This window comes from Bubalus kerabau, chromosome 11 (genome assembly GCF_029407905.1).
Source record: "Bubalus kerabau isolate K-KA32 ecotype Philippines breed swamp buffalo chromosome 11, PCC_UOA_SB_1v2, whole genome shotgun sequence".
In the NCBI taxonomy this organism is placed as follows: domain Eukaryota; kingdom Metazoa; phylum Chordata; class Mammalia; order Artiodactyla; family Bovidae; genus Bubalus; species Bubalus kerabau.
In genome coordinates, this window is record NC_073634.1 from 92,532,804 (window position 1) to 92,557,485 (window position 24,682).

Below are 24,682 nucleotides of genomic sequence, written 5' to 3' on the forward strand. Positions count from 1 at the left end.
CCTATGAATAAGTGAGAGTCTTTTTCAAGTATACAAGGTCTGGAGGTAGATTCCAGGATAATAGTTATGAATATTTTTAACTTTAGCATGCAAGACTGCTCCTTGGTGGCTCAAATGGTAAAGAACCTGCCTGCAGTGCAGGAGACCAGGGTTCAATCCCTGGGTTGGAAAGATCCCTTGGAAAAGGGAATGGCTACTCACTCTAGTATTTTTTTTCCTAGAGAATTCCATGGACAGAGGAGCCTGGTGGGGTGCAGTCCATGGGGTCACAAAGAATTGGTCTCGACTGAGCAACTAACACACACTTAGGTTTAATTCTCTACTGCTTACTCAGTATTTTTGGTGGGATAACCTGGGTTATCCTATCCTTTCAAACCCAACAGTTTTGAAACTACAATTAATCTTTCCTCCTTTGATTCTTCTTCCCTTTGGGCTCCTTCTCTGTGCTCTTGTGCCAGTATCAACCCAGTCATCCAAGTGAGAGGCTGAGTCATCAACCCAACCCTCCTCTCTTGCTTCCACTCCATCCTTGGTTACTCTTTCCTATTAATTCTATCATCACGGTGACCTTCTCACTCATTGCTTTTCTCTGTGTGCACCAGCACTCTCATAGCCCAGCTTCTGAGAATGGCTCATCTAAACTTGTGTGATAGTTAATCTCCCCGCTCCAGTCCTTTCTCTGTTTCTTTGGTAGATCCATCTTTGTTATAATAGAAGCAGTTGTGTGATTCCTGCTGTCTCAATAAGCCCCCGATGGCGCCCTGGAGCCCACTACAGCTGGTCCAAGCTGCTTCCCAGGAAATAAGGTCCTGGCCACTCCTAGCCCTGTACCTGTGCACCCAGGCTGTGGCCCAAGACTGTGCGGTTTTGTGAAAATGGCCATGCGATCACTTGTTGTCCCTCTGACCTTCCAGGGCATTTCTGCATACTTCTGTTTAATAGAAAATTAGAGATTTAGAAAAGACACTGAAGGGAAGAGCTGCAGGCCCTGACTATATGGCAGAAGCCAGGGAAATTGGTGAGAGGGGAATAGGTTTCAGCAGTATTGCAGATTTAAAAGTGCTTAGAATTCGATAATCAAGTTACCAAGGTGGATGAAAACAGGCAAGGGAGTTTAAGGTAGCAACACGGCTTCTAGCTTGGAAGACTGGGTGAAAAATGTTGCCAAATGGAGCAAAGAAACCCAGGAGAAGAGCTAAATAATTCAATAGCCATGCTTTCCTCTGCTGTATTCTTTGACATACTATAGCGAGTTTCAAAAACACACAGAATTCCTGCTCAGCTAATAAGGAAAGACCTAAAAGAAGAAATGATAAAACTGCATCCTTCCTCTGCCTTTGTTACATAGTTTCTTTTAGTATAAAACACAGAGCCCTTGTATTCTGGCTTTTGGAACTGGGTGCAACACCCATCTGTTCAGTCAATCACAGAGCAGATGGAAGTGGGTGGATAAGGAAGTGTATGACCACAATCTCGGATAATAATAAATATTTAAATACGTATTTGTTCTTTGTAATGGATTTTGAAGCTGAGTAATGAACACACTTTAAAAATCAATAACAACAACAATAATGAGAAGTCTTAATAATCAGGGATGACATATGCATTTGACTGCTTCCCATTTGCAAAAATTGAGGGTGGGGGCATTCAGTCTTGATGAATCTCACAGGAGCCCGTTTCCTAAATAACGTCAAATTCCCCTTGAGCTATAAGAAGGCACAGCCGATGATACCTGGCCTGTGATCCCCCTCTGAACTGGAACATAGATGTCAGCTCTGCGAGCCAGGAGGGATTGGAGGGAGTGCCTGGTCCAAGTCCCTCCCCACGCAAGTGAGAAAGGGAGATCCAGAGACCAGTGACAAGCCTGCCTCTCAGGGACAGCCCACCTAGCCCTACCTTCCTGGTTCCTGGTGCTTTCTCTTCTCCGGGGGAGCAGAATAAAAGATGAAAGTGTCTGGAGAGAAAATTTCAAAGGAAATGAATTAGAAGAGGCGATTCTGGACACATAGAAAGAATTGCATGGAAGATTTTAGTAATGATTTTAGAAACTAGGGGTTTAGGAGCTGAGTATGTCTTAAATAAATTACTCTCCTAATTTTGGTCCCTTATATTTGAATCCCTCATGAATGTTCAGCTGACAGCTCCTTCATCCAATCCATGCCCTATTCCTTGCAAGGTACTGTACAGGATTTCTGGTAGGCGACCTGAAATTTCAGTCAGAGTGGCTCATGTGTTAAAATCAATTCAGAGTATGCTGCAGAATCCATGCATCACTGTAGTTAAAAGCAGTTAATCCCCAAATGTCAGCCATATTCAAGAAAACCCACTTGTAACCAGCCTATAAAATGTATATAAGTCTAAGATTATTGAGTTGATCTGCCACATCACCAGAGAGAGAAAGAGAATCAGTCAGCATATCTCATGATGTCTATGAATTCAAAGATGTTAAAATACCAATAAAAATGTGTGTGTGTGTTCTCAGTCATGTCTGACTCTGTAACCCCATGGGCTGTAGCCTGCCAGCCTCTTCTGTCCATGGGATTTCCCAGGCAAGAATACCGGAGTGGGTTGCTGTTTCCTCCTCTGGGGGATCTTCCCGACCCAGGGATCAAACCCATGTCTTCTGCATTGGTAGGTGGATTCTTTACCACTGAGCCACCAGGGAAGCCCCTCACTTGCTAATCTAATGCCAGTCTCACAGACACACCCAGAAACAATATCTGACCAGCTACCTGGACGCCCTGAGTCCAAAGATGTTACCACATGATAGTAAACTTCATACCCACGTCGTCTATTTTCACCCATGCCATACCCACAAACCAAGACTTGGAGTCTCAGAAAGTTCCAGAAACTGGATGGAGTTGTAAGCTAAGACTTCCTGACATCTAGAAGAAGGGCCCCAGCCAGCCACTTTCTCTGTCTTTTTCATGCTCTTATAAGCCAAGGCTCTTCCATGAGGGTCCCCAACCCTATTCTAGTCCCTATGCAGGAGAAAATGTGTCTCATTGAGTAGACAGGTGAATGACCTTGATTTTATCATTCTACTTGCTGCTCTGCCATTTTCTTAATATGACTATTTTTAAAAAATGTTGAAGCTAGGTAATGTGATATGAAGTGTATGAGAGGGTTACATTTTTTTTTCTGGTCTATCCCTCAAGCCTTTTTAAAACTAAGGTCAATTTTTTCTGTTATTTTTGCTTATTGTTTCTTCCCCTGAAACTTGGAATTTCTCCAGACTAAGGACAAGTTAAGATTCTAAACTCCACCCTAAGCCCGGATACCTGTTGAGCGTGTAGTCAATACCAGCTGCCACGCCAGGGGCTGTGCTCAGAACAGCACCCCGCTCCCCAACTCTCTGCCTTCCGCATACCCCTTCCCCTCCCCTGCAAACACAGGTAGACACACCGGTTGTTCAGCAATGTTTGTCCTCAGCCAGTGTGAAGGTGGCCCTGGGCTGAGGGTCCCTGAGGATTCCTCCAGGCATCTCTGTGGTCTCACAATATCCGGGACCCCCAGAACGTCCCCACTGTCTGGCCCCGTCCGCTTTCAAAGAAAACCCACGCTGAGTGTGAGGCTGTGGACGGTCGTCAGGATGGAAAGCACTACTGGATAGAACTTAAACTTCATTTCTGCCCTGACTATTTCCCAAACAGGAAAGACCTCCCCAGGAAGTCTTGATGGGCTTCTCACGCAGCCTCTTAAAACTCCCCTCTCTCCTTCATGCTCCCCACACCGCCATCCACCCTCTGTCCTCTTGACATGAATTCAACTCAATTGCCACCTTTTAAAAATAGGCCTGCCTGTCACATTCTCTGTGCCGGCTGGAGTGAATGTCACTGAGTGTCAGAGGCCTTGGGGACTGATTGCAGGAAGAGGTTGGTCCAGAGTGGAGCCAATCCCTCTGGCGACCTCACCCAGACATATGCCTCAGAGAAAGCATTGGTTTTTTCTTGCCATTGTCTTCTTTCCCATTACATTCTTCCCACAACTATTTAAAATCACCATCTGCTCTCTTCTGAGAAATTTAAGTCACTTCAGCACAATTTTTTGATTTTTACCCCCAATTGTAGATAAGCCATATGTGGGGAGATCAGGTTAAATGCCAAGTTCTTAAAATGAGGTAAGAGCAAATGGTCCAACAGTGTCTTTGAGGCCGTTCATCTGCTGCTGCGTAGTCATCCAGCAAGCATTTATGAAACGCCAGCTAGTCACCAGGCATTTTTCTAGAAAGTTCTGGGGCTACAGAGATGGGTGTGAGTTCCATATTCCCAACATAATCCAGAGGATTATTAAATGTATACAATAGATTAGCCACGATGGCACAGTGGGGCACGTTCTACACTCTGCATCCACAACGTTGTCATTATTGTTGTTGTTCAGTCGCTAAGTCGTATCCGACTTTTTGCAACCCCATGGGCAGCAGCACACCAAACTCCTCTGTCCTCCACTGTCTCCCGGAGTTTGCTTTAATCCATGTCCATTCAGTTGGTGATTCTATCTAACCATCTCATCCTCTGCCATCCCCTTCTCCTGTTGCCTTCAGTCTTCCCCAGAATCAAGGTCTTTTCCAATGAGTCGACTCTTCACATCAGGTGGCCAAAGTCCTGGAACTTCAGAGTCAGTCTTTCCAATGAATATTCAGGACTGATTTCCTTGCGGATTAACTGACTTGATTTCCTTGCATCCACAATATGACTTCTACTATTTCCTCCACATTAGATGATATTTTCCAGATTACTTGGAAAATTCCTACTTCAAAATATGGTGTGATTGTCTCATCTGTGCAGATTACTGAACCTTTCTGAGTAGATTTAACTAACTCTTCCTTGGAGATCCCCTTAGCCCAGGTACCTATCATAGTTCACTGAAAATTACAAACAGAAAATTTATTTGCATCCACTAGACGACGAACTCCATTAGGCAGATGTTTCATGTTACTTACTGTGAAAGCACCAGCAAAGGATGGTCTCCAAGTAACTTCTTAATATTTGTTAAATGGCTGAATACTTCCCTTTACTTAAATCTCTTCTGAGCACCTGTGTTGCACCAGGCACTGTCAGGAGAGGGCCTGTGTGTGCCCACAATTGTATGATAGGGGAGAGCTGAGCATGACTGCACCTATGCAAAGATGAATGGCAAGACTCCTGATGTCATGGAGTTCCTGAGCTAGTAAAGTATACACGTAATAGTGCAGGAGACACAAGAGATGCAGGTTCGATCCTGGGTCAGGAAGATCCCTGGAGGTGGAAATGGCAACCAACTCTAGGACTTTTGCCTGGAGAATCCCATGAACAGAGGAGCCTGGCCGGCTACAGTCCATGGGGTCCCAAAGAGTCAGACATGACTGAGTGACTGAACACACAATAATTATTGCTCAAGTATCTGCTTTTATCCCCTGCAATAATCTTTAGGAAGGATTTGAGATAGTTATAGATATAAAAAGGAATGCCTGTGTCTCATTTCAAGATTCATTTTTAGTATTCTGTTCTTAAATCTTTACATTGGATTGTTAATTTGCCTTTGCTAAGAAAATAATATTTGACACATGAATATACCCTTCTTTCATGCCTTTCATCCCATCTCTGGCACTTACTGTGAGGGTTTCTGAGTTGCCTTTGGGGGATTTTTTCTGATCAACTGTTCTTTGCCTGCATCTCTCATCATCTTTGCTCTTCTAAAGTTCCCTGTCTCTAAGTGGGGAAGCTGAAACACTCTGTTTCCAAGAGCTCTTCCATCACTGGCATTCAAAATATCCATGGTAAAATCACCTCAGCACTCTCTGAGCTCCTACTCCATGTACATGACTGTACCCACTCCAGGATGGACTCCAAGAGGAAGAGAAGAGTGCCCCAGCCAGGTGTGGGCCACAAATGTTCTCCGAATGACGTAAGAGCCTTCGCACAGAGACAGACCTTACCTTGGATGAGTAGAAGATTGATTTCATTTTGAGAACTGGAGCAGGTTACATCATTAAGTTAGACCTTGAAGAATAACTCAGGAAGGGCATGAGCAAAGTCATAACATCACCTGTAACTTAATACCTCTGTTCAGGAATATAACTTTGCATCTCCACTTTAAAGACAAGCTTCCTGCTCCAGAGCCTTTCAGAGATTTCCAAGAAGGTTGAATACCTAATTATTCCTTCTCTTCAGGTCTTACTTTCCCTTTCTTCAAGTCTTCCTTTCTATCAAACCTCCTGTTCCCATTCCAGAATTTTCTTTTCATATTAGTAATTACCCTTCTGTTCTGCAACAGGTCAGTTCAGTTCAGTTCAGCCACTCAGTCGTGTCTGACTCTTTGCAACCCCATGGGCTGCAGCACACCAGGCTTCCCTGTCCATCACCAACTCCCGGAGTTACTCAAACTCATGTCCATTGTGGTGGTGATGCCATCCAACAATCTCATCCTCTGTCATCCCCTTCTCCTCCTGCCTTCAATCTTTCCCAGCATCAGGGTCTTTTCCAATGAGTCAGTTCTTCGCCAGGTGGAAAAACCAATGAATGTTCAGTACTGATATCCTTTAGGAGTTATATTAGAAGTAATACCTTTCTGTGCCCTGGCTGAGGACTCATGTGGGTACAGCACAGAAATGAACTCTATCAGGAAACCAGGTGCCCACAAGCCCAAATCCCAGACTATAGCCCCTTCTCTCCACACCTGTCGAGTAGCATTCCTCCACAGTCCCTGTCTGCAAACCTTTGATAACATTGCTACCCAGCCTTTTGTTTGGAAAGAGGCTGAACCACAGCATGAACCTCTCCAAATGACCAGTTTCTCTGCCACTCGGAGGCTATCAAAAGCAATTAACCCTTCGTCACAGCAGGACTCAGTGAAATGTGTGAATCATGAAGCAAGGCGGTCTCAAGGAGAATCTTCTCAGCGAATGGTGTCCTCAAGCCGCTTCTCAGATAGCAGCACCCCACAAATAAGTGGGCTAAGATACTCACAGTGTAAACACAGGCAACAGAGGTGCAAGGGAAAATGCATTTTTGGGTGCATTTCAAAAACACACACTTCTTGGAAAGCAGATGTTATTTTTTTTTTTGGTATTGTCAGGAATATTTTAGTAGCAGAGTGGGCTGTACTATAAATATTGAGAATATCACGCTTGTTTCTGGGTGAGGAAGGCCCATGTTGAAGGTATAGTCATTGGGGAAGTGTGGGAAGATGAGAGAAGGTGGGAAATATATGTAGCTAAGGACTCAGAGTGAAAGACTCCCTGAATTAGGGTTTTAATCCTGGAAACAGGAGTCTAAAGGCTGGGCGGACATGAAACAAACTTCCTTTGCCCTGGGTTGCCCATAGTAGGTGAACAAGGAAAGTTCCCAAAAGGTTAGTTGGTGGGAGGACTTGAAATCTAGATGTTCTTCACTGTTGGATCTTGAGAAGGGAAGAAAAGAAATAATAAAAAGAAATAAAGCACATTTTCTAAATTGAGATATAATTCATATGTAGCATTTTGGGGGTACAACATGTACCGTGTTACATTTATATATTGTAGTATGATTACCACCATAGCTTTAGTGAACAGCTTTATCATAGTCACATAATCGTTCTTTCCTTTTTTTAGCCTTTTTTTTTTTTTCCACTGGATCTTCATTGCTGCACACAGACTTTCTCTAGTTGCAGCAAGTGAGGCTATTCTTACAGTGCGGGGTCTTCTCATTGCAGGGGTCCCTCTTGTTGTGGAACACAGGCTCTAGGGCACATGGGCTTCAGCCCTTGCAGCTTTTCGGTTCTAGAGCACAGGCTCAGTAGGTGAGGCTCACGGGCTTAGTTGCTCCGCAGCATGTGGGATCTTCCCAGATTGACTGATCCTGTGTCCCCTGCATTGACAGGCATATTCTTATCCACTGCACTACCAGGGAAGTCCCATCCTTTCTTTTTTGTGGTGAGAAGATTTCAGATCTAGTATCTTAGTGATACTGAAGTGTGTAACACAGTCTCGTTGACTATAACCACTCTGCTTTGCATTGGGTCTGCAGAACCTAGGCATCTTCCAGTGGCAAGGCATCGTTGGTGCAGTCTTGACTGCATTAATGCCCCAGCATTACTGAAGACTGACCTCACAGGCAAATAATTCATGGGAAGAAAAAGAAGTTTCCTATTTCAATGTGTTTAGAGTCAGAGATGAACTAGTATAATACTGCTATCTGCTTAGAAAGTAATAAAAAATGTAGAACCCACCTGATTACCTTGGTAAGTTGACATTCAAAATGAGTTATATAGTCTGATTTGAGATAGTTTCTCCAAGGTCATTTCTCAGATGACCTCAGCATTCTTTTTACATTAGAAAACACTTTAAATGGGATTATATTTTTACATTTAACCTTAATTTCTTTTCTTTCTTTTAAATCAATTTGTGTGTTAGTCACTCGGTCATGTCAAGTTCTTTATGACCCCATGGACTGTAGCCCCACCAGGCTCCCCCTGTCCATGGGATTCTCCAGGCAAGAATACTGGAGTGGATTGCCATGCCCTTCTCCAGAGGATCCTCCCATCCAGGATTCGAACCCAGATCTCCTGCACGGTAGGCAGATTCTTCACCACCTGAGCCACTATTATTATTATATTCTAGGTCTTTAGAAGAATCAAGGGAAAACTACAGAGTTCCCATACATACCTGCCCCTACACAGCACAGTTACCCCCATGATCATGTCCCCCACCTGCCACCAATGGTGTATTTGCTATAATTGATGAGTCTATGGGGCACAGTTTATCACCTCAAGTCCATAGTTTCCATGAGGGTTTACTCTCATGTTGCCAGGCTGTTCACAGGGATCTGGATCTCACAGCTTGATCATGTAACATGGAAACCTCACCGCCATCCTGTAAACACACTGTGTGGAAGACAGGCTACACCCACCTTTGCAACCTCAGGCCTCAGATTGCCGGAGTCCAGGACTCACTCCCAGCTCTGATGCCCTCCAGCCCCCTACATATCTAGTTACAGGCGAATGACTGGCAAGGCACACCTAAATCAAACGTTTTAATACTGTACTGAATTGGATATTCTTTGAAAAACTGGCTTTAAAACCCAAGTTTTCCTTAGTTCTTCTGCAACTTTTTCTCCAAAGACTGGAGGCAGTGACCGTATGTGATGGTTAAGTCGAGCTTTAGGGTTCTGTGGTCTCAGATAAACCAAGTATCCTCTTTGAGCCCTAATTTCTCCATCAGTAAATTGGAGATAATTATAAAAATAGTGAATATTCTATTTTCACATTATTATCTCTAACATGTTTTACTTTGCTTATAACTATACACTTCTATATCCTTTCATAATCCTTGTTGCTGTTGTTTCATCACTAAGTTGTGTCTGACTCTCTGTGACCGTATGGACTGTAGCTCCCAGGCTCCTCTGTCCATGGGATTTCCCAGGCAAGAGTACTGGAGTAGATTGCCATTTCCTCCTCCAAGGGATCTTCCCCATCCAGGGATTAAACCTAAGTCACCTTCACTGACAGGCGGATTCCTTACCTCTGAGCCACCAGCATAATCCTACAACATTTATCAATTTAAGACTCAATTTCTCATTTCCAGTAATGCACATTCCCAGTAAAATTCTACTAGCATCCCATCTCTGACCCTTGCTCCTTGAGTTCAACCCTCCAATTATGTCTCCCCTAAATATTTGAGTGGTTTAATCCCCATTTTCTCAGCACATTGAGGAGCATAGGCAGTGAAAGTAATTTAAAATCTTCCCTTTAATACACGTGGATATTGGCCATTGGAAAAGTTTGGATAGGTGCAGTTTCACAAAGTAAATGGATTTGTTTCCATAAAACAACATGAGTTTATGAATGTTGGGAAGTAAAATATGCTTTTCAATGTATATTTTATAAAAATGAGCATTCTTAAAATTATTTGCTTTGTCCATTTTTCAAGGCCTTACACATAGATGTACATTAATATTTTCTTTGCCTTGGGAGCTTCAACTAAATTCCAAGGATTCTAAAAATGACTAGCCAATTTCACACCAAAAATGTAATCCAACTCCTTAAGTACCCTTGGAAGCTTCATTATAGAGTTATCCTCAGGCCTTATGGATGACTTTTAAAAATTACTTTAAAAGACCCAACGATTCATCTGGAATGGTAAAGTGTGATAATAAGGGCTTTTTTTTTTTTGCATCCCCACTATGAAAAGCCACTGAGGAGTGGTCCAGAGGTGATATCTTTGTTAAAGGTAACCGTTTGAGAATCCAAGAAGGGCAGCCCTTCTGAGAGGCTGTCAGGATTGACCTCACGGCAAAATCACTGCAAAGGGTCTCTCTGTGGGCTTCGCCAGTGGCTCAGGGGTAAAGAATCTGCCTGCAATGCAGGAGACATGGGCTTGATCCCTGGGTCAGGAATTTTCCCCTGGAGGAGAAAATAGCAACCCACTCCAGTATTCTTACCTGGAGAATCCCACGGACAAAGAAGCCTCACAGGCTCCATGGGGTCACAAAGAGTCAGACATGACTGAAAGACTGCACACGCACATCTCTTTTGTTATCTTTCTCTGCCATTGACCAGAATTTTAACACTTCAGGTGAAATTCTTATTTTTCAAAGATTAATGAGCACAGCTCATTCATTATGTGTTGACTTCATTGATAAAATCCAGACTAAAATAAGAACAAGAACTCTCAACCCCAAACCAGATTTCCCTTCAGAACATGATCGTCTTCCTAGACATTTAGAAATTAAACGAAGAGCAAAACACCAAAAATAAAAAGGCCAAATTTAAAGACTCAACTGTCAACACCCCACTTTGAGATTTAGGTGCACGTGATTCCCCTCACCTATGTTTTCTACCACCAGGCCAACTCAAAATTCCTCACCTGCCTTGGAGGGACAGAGAAGGGAATGGGGAGGGTAGATTTTCTGGATGTCGCTGGGCACTGACATTTGCAGTTCACTATGGCTTCTTGGTCCCCAACCGGTCTTGGAAGGCCAGGGCATCCCAGAGGCCAAGAACACCTTCTGCCCTCTGATTTGGGCACAGCGGTGGCCACTTCACTCAGATGTGTGCCTCCTGGCAGCGACGCCTGCCTCGGGCCTGCAGACTGGCAGGCTGCAATATGCTTTACCTGGGGCTACACCTGAGACCATATGGGCCTTCAGCTGCTGCACCATACAGGGGCCCGCCTGCAGCAAGGCGAGGACCAGATGGAGCAGACGATACCTGCGCGGGGCCGTCTGACTCGGCGCTGCTGGGGACTTGGTGTGCGGAAAATGGCAGACTATAAACATTTAAATAATAATACCACAACACATGCTGATTCTTTTCCACCAGGAAGAAGGGGAAGAAAAAAGAAAAAAAAGCCTTTCTGGGAAAGATAAACCTGAAGAATACTATGGACGAGCAATGAACTTAACTTTTTGAAAATAAAAGCTAAGTCAGATGATTAAAACCGAAGACAAATCTAAGAAGGAATCTGAAGGGTGGGTGGGAGTGAGGAGTCACAGACTGGAGTGCAGCAAATTGCTCTGTGACTTATGCAGGTTATGCGACTCTCATCGTGCCTCAGTCTCCCCACTGATAAGATGAACAATAAAGCGGACGATGCTGTTCAAAACACAAAGATGAGTTCGTGCCACGATCTAAATCGCCAGCAAAGTCTGGTTACAAAACCCATGGCAGCTGAACTAAGTGCGAACAGCCTTGGAGTGTGAATGCTATGCGTTTGGGTGATTGTGCAAGCTCCTTGTCCCGCTGCGGACACAAAGCCGATGGTTCAGAGCCTGGTCACAGTCTATGAACTGGTACCTGCAAATGGGTACTGTGAGTTGTGAGCAGTTTCCTCTTTAAACACTGGCAGTCCAGTGGTTAAGACTCCTCACTTTCAATGCAGGGGGCATATATTTGATCCCTGACTGGAGAACTAAGACCCCACATGAAAGGAGACACAGCCAAAACAACAGCAACAACAAAAATAAACATTCAGGACTTGCATTCTTGGATTGTTTCAGACTAACTAGAGTAATATAAAATACTGTTTTAATCTTATTTCCTTTTCACCGACTTTCCAATATAAAACTACCCCCAAAAAAGTGAGATACGTCTTTAAGCATCTTAGTTTGCTATAGGTTAAATTCACCCAAAGTGTAAAAAGAAAAAGCCCAATTATTCAATTATTATTACTCCATTCCACATATATTTCTGATCTACTAAAAAGTTTAATTAAAAAAAAAGAATTTGCCCTTGTTGTAATGTGTCAAACATTCTAGCATTGGAAGCCTCCTGGAAAATAGGATTATTCTTGAATAGAAATTTAATTGATGAATTGAATGTTGCTTGATAAAGAACTGGGCAAAGTGATGAGGGAGGAGAGGCAGTTCCAGCTGATATAAGACAAAATAACATGACAAAGGGCATCCCAGAAGTGGAAACACACAGATCATTTTCTGCTGCTGAAATGTAAAGCAAGGGAGTGGACTGTGAGCCAGGACAAAGAGAGGGTAGGAAGTCTCCAGGTCATAGACCACCTTGAAGCCCAGGCTGATGTGTGTAAATGTTGTGGGTAAGGGCACTCCCTGTCAAGCCATCAGCCGGGTGATGAGATCAGATCTGCATTTTAGATTAGCCTCTCAGACAGTCACATGAAGAATGAATTTGTATCTGGTCTCCAGGACTCCACACTGCAATGGTTCTCCTCTTACCTTACCAAGGGCTCCTTCTCAGGCTACTTTCCATCTCTCCAACCTGTTAGTCATTGAATGCCCAGGGCTTAATCCCCAGATCGCCTCTCTACCCATCCCTGTGTTTTAGTGACATCATTCACCCTAAAGGCTTTAAATATCAATCAAAAACCAGACTTCTCTCAGATTTACAGAACTAATCCACCTGTCTCATTTGAATTCTTGACTCATCTATCTGACTGCCGGTCCGACATCTCCAGTTATTTCTCTAACTTCACATACCCAAATCCAGATTTCTATTCTTCCCCAAAACCTGTTTCATCTGAAGTCATCTCCCATCTTGGTTTCTGGCAACTCTATTCTTCTGGTTGCTAAGGCCAAAAATCTAGACGTTACTTGGATTCCTCTACTTCTTTCAGAATACATGTTCAGCCTGTCAGAAGATCCTGTCTTTCAAAATACATCAGGAATCTAACACCACTGCACCATCTCCATCACTAAATGCTCTGGTCCAAGGCACCTTCATCCTTTGCCTTGTTATTACAATGGCCTCCTACCTGATTAAAAACTTAAAAACTAACATCATGGCATCTGGTCCCATTATGGCAAATAGATGGGGAAACAGTGGAAAAAGTGGCAGACTTTATTTTTGGGGTCTCCAAAATCACTGCAGATGGTGACTACAGCCATGAAATTAAAAGACACTGACTCCTTAGAAGAAAGGAGTAAGCTAGGCAGGAGTAACTTATGACCAACCTAGACAGTATATTAAAATGCAGAGACATTACTTTGCCAACAAAGGTCTATCTAGTCAAGGCTTTGGTTTTTCCAGTAGCCATGTATGGATGTGAGAGCTGGACTATAAAGAAAGCTGAGCGCCAAAGAATTGATGCTTTTGAACTGTGGTGTTGAAGAAGACTCTTGAGAGTCCCTTGGACTGCAAGGGGATCCAACCAGTCCATCCTAAAGGATATCAATCCTGAATATTCATTGGAAGGACTGATGCTGAAGCTGAAACTGCAATACTTTGGCCGCCTGATGTGAAGAACTGACTCATTTGAAAAGACCCTGATGCTGGGAAAGATTGAAGGTGGGAGGAAAAGGGGACAACAGAGGATGAGATGGTTGGATGGCATCACTAACTCTATGGACATGAGTTTAAGTAAACTCTGGGAGTTGGTGATGGACAGGGAGGCCTGGCATGCTGTAGTCCATGGGGTCACAAAGAGTTGGACATGACCGAGTGACTGAACTGAACTGACCTGAGCTGGTAGCCCTTTGTCCAGATATGGTGAGTGATTCTTTTAGAACTTAAATCTGATCGTGCCACACCTCTCCTCAAAACCAAGAGTGGTTTCCCTTCTCATTCAGAATAAATCCCAACTTTTCAGCCCTGTAAACCTTTATGATGTGCTCCCCAATCTCTTCTGGAGCCTCACCGACTTCTCCTCTCCCTGTTGCTCCTTCCCTTTCAGCCATTCTGGGCTCCTTGATATGCCCTTGATAAACATCTCCCACCACAACTATGGGCTGCCTTTTCCCTCTCTTAGAGATGACTTCAGTTTATAAGCATTAGGTGCAGGTGTGCTAAGTCGCTTCAGTCATGTCCAACTCTTTGCAACCCCATGGACTGTAACCCACCAAGCTCCTCTGTCCCTGGGATTCTCCAGGCAAGAATCCTGGAGTGGGTTGCAGTGCCCTCCTCCCGGGTATCTTCCCCACCCAAAGATCAAGCCAGCATCTCATGTCTCCTTCTTTGGCAGGAGGATTCGTTACCACTAGCGGCACCTGGTGGTGTTGCCGTAAAAAAGAAACTCCCTATGACCAGACAGTGCAGATGACACCACCCTTACGGCAGAAAGTGAAGAGGAACTCAAGATCCTCTTGAGGAAAGTGAAAGAGGAAAACGAAAAAGCTGGCTTAAAACTCAACATTCAAAAAACGAAGATCATGGCATCTTGTCCCATCACTTCATGGAAAATAGATGAGAAAACAATGGAAACAGTGACAGATTTTATCTTCTTGGGCTCCAAAATCACTGCAGATGGTGACTGCAGCCATGAAATCAGAAGATGCTTGCTCTTTGGAAGAAAAGCTATGACAAACCTAGACAGTATATTAAAAAGCAGAGACATTACTTTGTCAACAAAGGTCTGTCTAGTCAAAGCTTTGTTTTTTTCAGTAGTCATGTATGGATGTGAGAGTTGGACTATAAAGAAGGCTGAGCACTGAAGAATTGATGCTTTTGAACTGTGGTGTTGGAGAAGACTCTTGAGAGTCCCTTGGACTGCAAGGAGATCCAACCAGTCCATCCAAAAGGAAATCAGTCCTAAATATCCATTGGAAGGACTGATGCTGAAGCTGAAGCTCCAATACTTTGGCCACCTGATGTGAAGAACTGACTCATTTGAAAAGACCCTGATGCTGGGAAAGATTGAAGGCAGGAGGAGAAGGGGATGACAGAGGATGAGATGGTTGGATGGCATCACTGACCCAATGGGCATGAGTTTGAGTAAACTCTGGGAGTTGACAGGGAGGCCTGGTGTGCTGCAGTCTACAGAGTGGCAAAGAGTCAGACACAACTGAAGTGATTGAACTACACTGAACTACCAGACATGAAGAAGGAGCTGACCGGCAGAGCATGAGGCTCGAGCGGTATCACTGGTGTCATTATGGAGCCTCTGCAGCCCTAGGAGAGTCCTGAGCCCTCATGACCACACACACGTGGGGGACAAAGCTGGAGCTCATGAGAGGTGGGGGACCAGAAATAATGTCCTTGTACAAAACCAGAACTCCCAAAGTACCTCTGACAAAGAGAAATGAAAACCTGTGAAACCTGTCCAACAGCCTTGAGAGAAAAAAAAGAGAAGATGAGCTTGCCCTCAGTGGAAGAACAGTGTATTTCATTAGAAACATCCACTAGAAACTAAGCCATGACTTCACATAGACTTGGGCTCCCAAATTATATTTCCCTCATTATGAAAGAAAACTCAAATTATGAATCAGTGTTATTAAAATAGAAAATGTAGCCCAGGATGGTGACACCCTCCACAGAAACGAGTTGAAAATCATTCAACAGCATCTTCCCCATGAAGATTCCCATTGGAGGCGAAACCAGGACCAACATCTACCTGAGGAGCCTATCTACACAGTTACACACGTGAGGGATTCCACCAGAACACGGGCAACAGACACAGAAAAAGGACCATTAGCATCTCAAGTACTTGAAATGATAAGACAAGATGCTGAAGGAGGTCATAAACTTAGTGGTTAAACGATAAAAGAAGGTTCCAAAACTACCTGAAAAGAATGAGTCAATATGCAAAATCGACAAGTGAACTGGAAGAAAGAACCAAGTAGAACTGTGCTAATCAAAGTCATAGTAATCAGTATAATTTCAAAAATATTGATAGATAAGAAGTGCCTTTTTTATTTCACAGTATGAAAGGGCTACATGCTGAAATTTTGGACTTCTTAAATTCTAAAATATCCAAGGACTGAGAAATGATCCTTTGCAAAGCATCTAACACAAAACACCCAACTCCCCGTTTGACTTGTGTATGTCATCTATTTTTATCATGATGGTGATAAAATCTAGTTCAGGTGACTATTTTTGTCCTTTTGCTCATAGGCTGTTGAGTGACTCCCAGAAGAAAAACCAAACAAGATGTGATATCCCAATGTACCACCATCACCCTCTCCCATCCCTGCCCCTTGAAAAATCATTAAGGATCTAGACCAAAATCTCTATCTTCAGTTCTAGGTGCTCTGACTGCCATTTTCCCCAAATCAGAATTTTTCAACTTTCTCTCCACTTCTTCAGTTCTTTATCTAAGGCAAGTACCATATCCATTTATATATAATCTGCATCCCTCATTAGACTCAAAACTTCCCTGAGCCTGGTACTGACCTGTCTTACCCTGGTACTTGAATAAGCAGCAGCTATGGTAGCAGCCCAGTAAGATTTTATCATATTAAACTTAAAAGAGAGGGCTTCCCTGGTGGCTCAGTCATAGAGAATCCACCTGCCAATGCAGGAGACACAGATTCCACCCCTGATCCAGGAGGATCCCACATGACACAGAGCAGCTTGGCTCCTGTGCCGCAACTGTTGAGTCTGAGCTCTAGAGCCCAGGAGCCGCAGTTACTGAGCCCACGTGCCGCAACTACCGAAGCCCATGCACTCAGAGACCATGTTCTGAAATAAGAGAAGCCATCACAATGAGAAACCCACGCATCGCAACTAAAGAGTGGCCTCCACTTACCACAGCTAGAGAAGAAGCCCACATAGCAAAGAAGACCCAGCACAGCCAAAAAATAATAATTGTTTAAGTTTAAAAAATATATAAATTGAAAACAGAACACACGTTCATTGCAATTCCAAGTTTACACCATAAAATATTCCAAAATTGGCATAAGGCAAGAAATTAATAAGCTAAAGTAAACTTAGGACAATAAACAAATTATATTCATTTAAGTTTCTGAAGCTTAAAGTGTTCAAGATGGACGCTCAAATTAAAAACACGTGTGGGTGAGAGCTTTTACATATGATCATCAAATCCTCCCTTCAGAAACTTCTGTCATGGAAAAAATAAAAAATCACTTGGGTTCTCCAGCTCTGAGGTTGTAAACACATGAGGGTCTCTAGGTCAGTGGGTCCCATTTGCTTATGACCACGGGGATGCTCTGAAACAGCTTGGTGTGCAGACCTCCCAGGATGTAACAGAATGAACCCTCAGGCCAGTCCTCTATTGGCAGCAACATTGAGCGTCCTAGAACTTCTGGAGAATTTACATTTGATATAAAGAAGCAGGGATGAAACTAAAGAAAATTAAAATACGCTGAGCATTTTATGGAATTTGATCACCCCATCCCCCACCAACCTTGTACCCTTGCTCTGAGTGAGTCAGTGAATCTGTCCAGCAAATAAGTCGTCCTCGGAGACTGTCTCCTCTGAGTCTGCAAGCCCTCAGTCCTGAGTCTCTGTACAATGCCTGAACCTAAGGCATTCTTGCTGTATACACAGCAATAGCAAGACATCTTCACTTCTGACTCTGAAATAACACGTGAGCAGATTAACAAAATGATGTGCATTCACTTAGATTCGAAAGATTCTTCCATATATAGCATATGGCCAGACTTATCCTCAGATAGGTAGTATTAATAATACGTTTTTCTATTTAGGAGCAGATCTCCTTGATTTGAGATGAGACAAACCATGAAAATGTTCTATACCTTATTTCCAAAAATAAAGACTTGGCTCTATTTGATTCAGCTCATATCAGTAATTAATTAGGAGAATAAAATAGGCCCATAGAATATTGTATTTAATCCCAACAAAATATAATTTTCAAGGAAAACTATTTGATTAGCAAGAGTGAAAGAAGGGTTATTAGCATTGTTATTGAAGCTGCATTTAAAGTCACACAATATGTATTTTTCCTTTAATGCTTCTCAAGTAACACTGCAATTCCTCAAATGGTTCATTGCAGAAATAGAGCTTCAGAACATACATTTGTATTTCATTTGTCGGCAAGCATTTTAGTTTCCCATAAAGCTAATGAATTTCTTCCAAAACCCTGACTCGCCTTACCAAATACAAATGTCTTCCCCTTGAAGCAATTACTCCCAAATGGTTGATTTATACAGCCTCACAAATCATAAATTTCCAAGCAAATAAATCACTTTGCATTTGGTTTCAACAAAGATAAAATAAAAGATTTTTTTTATAAAGGTGCTGACTAAGAACTTTGTGGAATTTGCTTGAATATTTCATCCTTTAATTAAAATATATATTGATGTGTTTCATTTCCCTGAGAGCAGCAATATGGTAATAAGATCTTAACAGTTCAGATCTATGCCTTTTCATGGTTTGTTTTGCAATTCTATCCTACATTTTTTTTTCTTTCTCTAATCAGTAATCAGTACTTTTTGAGGTTTGTGTGTACAGTATGTAATTTGATTTTCTTCCCTGGCGAGTTGTTACAGAGACTGAATACAGAGATTAAAAGTACATATATTTAGAATCAAGAAAAGCATAATATATGTTTTTGCTGCTCTTCAATGATGGGCTCTATACATTAATCAAGGTATCAGGCTTCCAGCAAAGCACTGCCGTTCCCCCAGCTCCAAGGAAATAGAAGCAATTCTCTAATCAGCGTTTCGAAGTCAGATACGGAACCCAGAGGAAGATCAAGAACGTGTGGTCTGTAGTCACATGTGACTTAACCTCACAGTAAAAGGGCTCCTCTTGGTTCCCAGACCCAAAGCCTCAGATAAAGGTGTGATAGATACTGAGAAATCTCTTCATGGTGATAATGACATTTCATTCTTGCATTCTGAGTTAATTAGTTCTATAGTGTACAAGGATTACCTTTCTTTTCTTTTTTTCTGTTTAATGAACCTGTCACTTTAAATGCTGAACCTGGAATCCGTCTTTTGTAAAACCCACCTGTTGGGTTGATACCCAGCATTGTTGGCTGGGCACTGTTTGTGTGCTCTCTGATGAATTGCAGTGAAGTGCAATTGCACCTGGGTTGCCATGGCATTAGAACACAGGGTAATTCACCTGGAGGTGAGACACGATAAACAGGTTTCACAGAATCACTGAAGTTTGTAGTAATGGAACTGGCTGAAACCTGAGAGTTTTTTATCTTCAGTCTCCTTGGTTTACAGATGAGACAACTGAAGAACAGAGAGGTAAGGGGAAAAGATCAAGTTTATCTGATCGATTGGTTAATGGAGCAAAAACAAGAACAAAATTATCCAGGGCATGGAAACTGGGTGATTTTTCATATGGCACAAACCCAAGTGATTTATATATACCTTTGGACATGTTAGGGATAATTTTCCAGAAAATATCAGGTTTTGATTTTAAATTTGTAGGGGAGCCAGATTTGTAAACTTCTAATAGAAATACATTTTAAAAAGAAATTAAAAGTGTTTCAAATAATGATCACAGAAGAGTTCTTTTCATATCTCCTTGTATCTGGTTACTTACTCTAAACAAGATATAATGTGATGCATGCAATTTCCATGATTCAACAGGAAGAATGTCAGTGGACTGATTTGGAAAGATAAGTGGTGTCATTCTATGTCTGTGAAGAACATGATCTGTGACTGAATCAGATGGTACCACTCGCATTGGCATGAGACTTTCCAATGCACAAAGTGGATTTAGAATCAACATTCCCTTTCATCCTTCCAATGATGGTGATGACTAAGAATGCGTTGGGTGCCACACATTCTTCTAAGTTCTTTTTACTGGGATCTTGTTCAATTGGTACCAATGCTATTATTATTTTCACTTTATAGCTAAAATCTTCCACATATGCTATGATCTGTCTGCTATGCCATTCAAGTTTGGGTCTGATTTGAGCACAAGAGTATTAGTAAGTCTATACCCATATTAACTATTGTTGCCCTGTGCTCAGTCATGTTCAACTCTTTGTGACTTTATGGACTGTAGCCCACCAGGCCCCTCTGTCCATGGAATTTTCCAGGAAAGAATACTAGAGGGGGTTGCCATTTCCTACTCCAGTAGATCTTCCTGACCCAGGGATTGAATGCATGTCTCCCATATCTCCTGCATTACCAGGCAGATTCTTTACCACTGTGCCACCTGGGAAGCCATATTAACTATTACCTGAGCATAAATAACCGGAGAAGGCGATGTCACCCCACTCCAGTGCTCTTGCCTGGAAAATCCCATGGGCGGAGGAGCCTGGTAGGCTGCAGCCCATGGGGTCGCTAAGAGTTGTGCACAACCGAGCAACTTCACTTTCACTTTACACTTTCATGCATTGGAGAAGGAAATGGCAACCCACTCCAGTGTTCTTGCCTGGAGAATCCCAGGGACAGAGGAGCCTAGTGGGCTGCCGTCTATGGGGTTTCACAGAGTCGGACACGACTGAAGCGACTTAGCATCAGAGCATAAATAAGGGAAATACCTGTGGCGGATTCATTTTGATATTTGGCAAAACTAATACAGTTATGTAAAGTTTAAAAATAAAATAAAATTAAAAAAAAAAATAAGGGAAATCCAGAAGCTTCACATTGGAGCTTACAAGGAGCCTTCACTCTAACAGTTATATTTGCTAACAAAGTTTCCCAGCTAGGTTGGATGGCTGATATCAGTTCGATTTAGTTCAGTCAATGAGTTGTGTCCCACTCTTTGTGACCCCATGAACCGCAGCACGCCAGGCCTCCTGTCCATCACCAACTCCCAGAGTTTACTCAAACTCATGTCCATCGAGTCAGTGATGCCATCCAATCATCTCATCCTCTGTTGTCCCCTTTTCCTCCCACCTTCAATCTTTCCCAGAATCAGGGTCCTTTCAAATGAGTCATTTCTTCACACCAGGTGGCCAAAGTGTTGGAGTTTCAACTTCAGTATCAGTCCTTCCAATGAATATTCAGGACTGATATCCTTTAGGATGGACTGGTTGGATCTCCTTGCAGTCCAAGGGACTCTCAAGAGTCTTCTTCAACACCACAGTTCAAAAGCATCAAGTCTTTGGCGCTCAGCTTTCTTTATAGTCCGACTCTCACATTCATACATGACCACTGGAAAAACCATAGCTTTGACTAGACAGACCTTTGTTGGCAAAGTAATGTCTCTGCTTTTTAATATGCTGTCTAGGTTGGTCGTAACTTTTCTTCCAAGGAGTAAGTGTCTTTTAATTTCATGGCTGTAGTCACCATCTACAGTGATTTTGGAGTCCAATAAAATAAAACCTCTCACTGTTTCCATTGTTTCCCCATCTATGTTTCATGAAGTGATGGAACCAGTTGCCATGATCTAAGTTTTCTGAATGTTGAGTTTTAACCCAGCTTTTTCACTCTCCTCTTTCACTTTCATCAAGAGGCTGTTTAGTTCTTCTTCACTTTTTGCCATAAGGGTGGTGTCATCTGCATATCTGAGGTTATTGATATTTCTCCTGGCAATCTTGATTCCAGCTTGTGCTTCATCCAGCCCAGCGTTTCTCATGATGTACTCTGCATATAAGTTAAATAAGCAGGGTGACAATATACAGCCTTGACATTCTCCTTTCCCAATTAGAAACCAGTCTGTTGTTCCATGTCCAGTTCTAACTGTTGCTTTCTGACCTGCATGCAGATTTCTCAAGAGGCAGATCAGATGGTCTGGTATTTCCATCTCTTTAAGAATTTTCCACAGTTGGTTGTGATCCACACAGTCAAAGGCTTTGACGTTGTTAACAAAGTGGAAGTAGATATTTTTCTGGAACTCTCTTGCTTTCTCGATGATCCAATGAATGTTGGCAATTTGATCTGTGTTGTGGCTGCTATCACAACAATGCAAAACATCTCCTCTATCAAAGGGCCCAGGTAACCATCACTGACTGGGCCAAAGAGGATTCTGAGTCCAATGGAGATGATGCCAGCTGCTCGGTATTAACTCTGAGGAAGAAGATGGACCCATGCATAAGATTTATTAATAAAATTTGAATGCTGGTGTATCTACAATAAAACTGTGGCCTTGGCCCTCAGAACTGAACTGAAGTTGTGAGTTTAAAGGAGGAGTTGGAAGCTGGGAGTTAAATTCTCCCTCAGAGACCACTTTAATAAAGCCAATTTTTTTGAGCCTGAAATCCTTTTAGAATATTTTTCATGCCAGGTGCTAAAGACAGATCATTAAATACTAGGAATTGCCCTGTCTTTTTGTCCTGAAGTACTTCTAAGATGGAGAGTTTGGTCAAATTGAAAGTCCCCTGTATTATCTTTGGTGAAATTACAATCGATGACATTGAGATACTTTTTAAGAAGCTTCCCAGATGGCACGGTGGTCACGAATCTGCCTGACAACGCAGGAGATGCAAGAGAAGTGGGTTCAACATCTGGGTCAGGCATCCAGCCTGGCTAAGATGTAAAAGGTCAGCAACTGGCCGAGTGTGTCCAGAACCTCCTGTTTCACGCCAGCTGACCAGAAGAGGACCGTTTCTGACCACAGACCTGACAATCTGCCTTTTCTCACTGAGGCATTTTTAAAGACTTCAGCTTTTAAGTCAACTCTCAGGAAGGCAGACAGGATGCAGGGAAAACAGACATCCTACAGTTTTCAGACGGTGGCCTGAGGCTGTTCGTCCAAGGAGGGGCAGCAGGCTGATAAGACCTTCAACTTTTCAGTTCTTGGGATTGATTTTGTTAAACAGTTGGCATTTATAGGCATTCTCTCTATGGACTGTTCTCTTTTCAATGATGTTCTTGACAATATAAGGCAGGACAAATTCAGGTTGGGTGCACAAAATTTCACCAAAATAATTGCAATCAGAACAAAGACTTCCACAAGTGAAATATGGCTTTCCTGGTACAAAATAAAGTGTCGAAGCTTCAGCAAAAATCAAAGCAGAGACCCCACATAGGACTCATCTCTACTGTAGGCCAGGGACCTCATGAGGAAGAGATGAACAAAGTCTGGAGAAATACCCGCACAAGTGCTTTGCATTAAGAGTTGCGGTCCAAGTCTCAGCTGGGGAGATGCAGCTGGGTTTTGCTGAATTCTCCAAATGATGGAACATGCCTTCCGCAAACAAAGCAACCTGTTGTGATACAGCTGAGTTTTATTGATGTAGTGAGGGACTACTATATAGACAACTAGTAATTTTTTTCTTTTTTATTAAGGAACATGAATGCCCAGCTTTGATTGCTGATGGGTTGGGCTCAGACATTCTTAAGGGAGGACAGAAGGAGGGGACCCTTGGCATAGGCTGATATTTTGAGACAGGGTCCATGTGAGTGAATTGAGGTTCTGAAGAAGAAAGAGTAGTGTAGTCAAGTGATGCTTGACTGTTTTTTGCAGTGGTATAACTGGTGGGCAACTCAGTCACTCCAGTTTCTGGTTATCAGGACAAGCCTCACCTTGTCCCCCAGTGCACAGCCCTTCTGGGGATCTGCAGGTGGTGCTGTCAGAATGTGAGGCAGGGGCTCTGTGCCCTGTAAATGTCCCCTTTCTCTCCTGGCATCTAACACAGTGCTGGACAGAGCTGCAATAGATTATTTGGCCAGGCGCACTGACCAGGCCCCTCTTTGGAATTAGACTCAGAGCCTGTTTCTAACTACACAGTTGAAGGGGTCGGTATTTGGCCTTCTCTCCCACCCCTTGGGGGGTCCATGCCCCCTGAGTCCTTGCTGGGGGCTGTTGTTGCTTCTGTGCAGTTCCTCCCACCTCGCTGCATGCAGGTGACAGGGTGCCTCCCAGCTATTGCCACTATGCCCCCTTCCTCTGTTTCAGCTTCAGTCCCCACCAGTCACAGAGCCATTTCCCCCAGCGCTACAGACCCTCACCACGGGAAGATACGCGAGTGCTCCAGGAAAGTGCTTACTGTGTTTTACAATCAGGTCAGTTATTTTTCAACACAGGTGCATTTAATGGATTAGAGCCACATGCTCCAAAAATGAACCAGGCCATCCCTTCTGATCTGAAAGGAACCAGCCATGCTTCAAGATGAAACCAATAAGACTTGCTCAGCAAAGTACTAGAATGGCGTGGCTTATTGCTAGGATATAAGCAACATGGGCTGGAGGGATGGAAAAGAGGCGGATCACAGACTGTAAACAGGACCCAGCTGTAGCAATGACGTCAAAGGATTATATTCAACACACGAGTCCAAAGGAGGAGATGCGGTGACCCTTGTCACAGTATTCGTGGGAAACCACGTCCTGTGTGGGGACACAGCCAAGGAGCTCAGGTGCCAGGGGGACCCTGAATCACCTTCAGTATCTGGCCCAGAATGTAGCTTGTAGTTGGCAGGCAATAAATCTGTGGATTAAGGACAAGCAAGCAGACCTCAGCCGCCTGGGGAGAAGTTTGACAAGTCATGTGCAGGTCATCAAAGGTTAGTAGAAGGACCTGGGGATGAGGCAGATACTGAAGTGTTAGGTGTGCACTCCGATGATAGTCTGGGAGAGAGCCTGAGTAGCTGAGGGGATGCTAGAGAAAGGCTAAGACTCAGACAGCAGTAGGTAGACAGGCTTCTCTCAGTCACACCAGGTAATAGACTTTAACACGGATTCCAGGGCCTCCCTCCTGGTCAGACCTT